The following is a 2,609-nucleotide window of genomic DNA, read 5'->3' as shown; positions in this document are numbered from 1 at the left end:
CCCCTCCTTCCTTCCGACGGGAGAATTGAAAACTGCTTGCGCCTCCCGCTTCGCGGGAGGCGCTCCGCGCTGACAGTGGGGCTGCCAAGGAGAAGGACCACACGCCCCAGGAACCAGCAGGGCCAAGCGCGGGTTGCTGCCCTCCCCCCATTTCACTGAGAGGATTTAACCAACCAGTTTCTCCCACCCCGCAGGATGCGCTCAGGAGCACGCCGGGCAAATTCCGGGCAAAGGGCGGGCCCGTACGAGCCCGTCCGAGATTGTTCGAGGCTGGGCTGGGCCCCATCTCTTGGTTTTAGTCACAAAACTGGTGTGCGGTAAGGGACAAGCTGCAGAGACAGCGACAGTGAGTAGCCGTTGTGCCCATCAATTCAAGTATCCCCCCTTCGGCAAAGGACCCTTTATAGTCCTGAAAAATTTTGTGGAATTGTTTTAAAAACTCTTCATTCACTCAATAGGCTTTGTGTTTGCGGTTCGTGGGTTTGTACTGTTTAGTACGATTATTTTAGAATAATGTCAAAGCGTAAAGGAAAAAAAACTACTGTTGCGGAAGCGGGTGCAACGATTTATACTTATCTCGTAAAAGCAGTGAGTGCTATCGATGTCGAAATTGATAGGGCTGAACGCCGGCTATCATTAGGTTTGGGTAATATGTCGACCACAGCCCCTGTACCCCTGATTGAACCCCTATAGAGCTTAGCCATTCCACCAGCCCAGGTCTTACACCCATTAGGGCGAGCGGTGAGGTAGCATCAACACCATTGTGTCTAGAACCTGTGGTTACCCCTAGCTTGTTTGCTAGTGAGGCACTCGCCTCTAGAGCAAAAAGGGGATGCAGGAAGTCTCAGTCTAAACAGGGGATGATTAGTGCTGGTAAGGGATCTAAATCTACTCCTGCCCCCACTACAGTTGAGCGATTAGTTAACATCAACCTTGGTGTTTTAAATGATATACAGGTTAACCAGATTATAAATGCCCTGGCTGCAAAAATTGACATATATCTTAAACCACTCTATGATAAATTAGATCTACTTAACGGAGAAGTCACCAGGTTAGGTGGGGAATTAATACTCCATAATGAGTTACTTAAAATAGGGAAAGATACATCTAAGGAATGCCCCAAAGATATATGTGTAGTAACCTCATCGAAAGAGGTATCCAGCGCCAAATTACTGGCAGAAAGGAGTACACACAGAAGATTAATACACAGCCAGAGAACATACTTATGGAGGGGAAACGCAGTAATACAACAAATTTACCCCCTGACTGTTCACCATATGTGGCGGTCCTGACAAATGTACCTGCCCTGAATTCGACCCTAACGGAAACCCATGATTCACTTAAAAATAAAACGGTGCACTGGCTTAACCACCACTGTGGGTTTCCAGTGGATCATGCTAACCAGATCCTTACAACTAGAAGGGTCAACTGGATAGGTCCAAATATACGGGGGACTGTGTTATTATTAATTTTAAATATCCCCACTATGCTAGTACCTGCCTGATTAGAGCAGCAACTCTACCAATTAATGAACAGGGTGCTTCTCTAGGCTCGCTCGGATTCTTCTATAGTCACCTGAATAATGCACCCTCCAAAGGGACAACTCTGGACCAACATATAACCAGAAGGGCTTTATCACTACAACCCCTGTATGAGGTACCCGTGTCTAATCGATTCCAAGCACTTAGTATTCTTGATGTGAACGATTGACAGGACCCGGACCACCTTATAATTAATACGGCAGCTGATTATAGGTCTGGTGACACAGAAGGGGAAAATAGTGAGGAAAAGGGTGCTGTGGTTTCGGTCAATTTGCAGCATGTTATAATACCAGGAGGCGAAAGGCATCTTAGCCAAAATAATGGGGCGCCCACTGAAGTAAATACTATCCACTTGATAGAGCCAGAAGTTATATGTAATACTAAAGGACTTTCTATAGCCAGTTGGAACATAGCTGGGCTGGCTTCTAAGGGGGAAAAGTGGGTTGGAGAGACTTTATTACATCCCATGACATCATCTGTTTTCAAGAAACCTGGTGTACCGAATTGGTTAGCTATGAGGGGTTTGCCTAATATAATCTACCAGCACAAGGATCTGTGGCAAGTAGAGCAAAGGGGGGCCTTTTAACCCTTATATCAACAAGCTTTCCAATAGAAGTAAAAAGGCACATGAACATCGGGTCTTGTTCGCAGATTCTATGGATTTATCAAAAACATGTCCGGGATGTACTCTTAATTAATTTCTATAACAACATCTTTGATAACACTCGATGTAAAGTTATTAAGGATCTGGAGAATGCTATCAATAAGTTAAGCATAGAGGTAACTGTTATTTTCGATTTCATTTGGGTTGGGGACTTTAACATCCCCATATGCCCTTTGTCTACCACACGGGTCTGTGGGGTAAGAAGGGATGCAGGAGAAGATGATTTTCATTTCCCTCACAATTTATATGGGGAGTCATTAAACAAATTTATGGCATATTATGACTTGGTACTCTTGCAATGTGCAAGAGATGCTTGTGGAAATGTGATCCCCACTTTCATGGTAGGAACACAAATTCAATTATCAATCACATTTTAGTATCTTTCAATATTACCCACCTGTGTA

This window comes from Lissotriton vulgaris, unplaced genomic scaffold (genome assembly GCF_964263255.1).
Source record: "Lissotriton vulgaris unplaced genomic scaffold, aLisVul1.2 SCAFFOLD_4510, whole genome shotgun sequence".
NCBI lineage: Eukaryota > Metazoa > Chordata > Amphibia > Caudata > Salamandridae > Lissotriton > Lissotriton vulgaris.
This window is presented reverse-complemented; position numbering follows the sequence as displayed.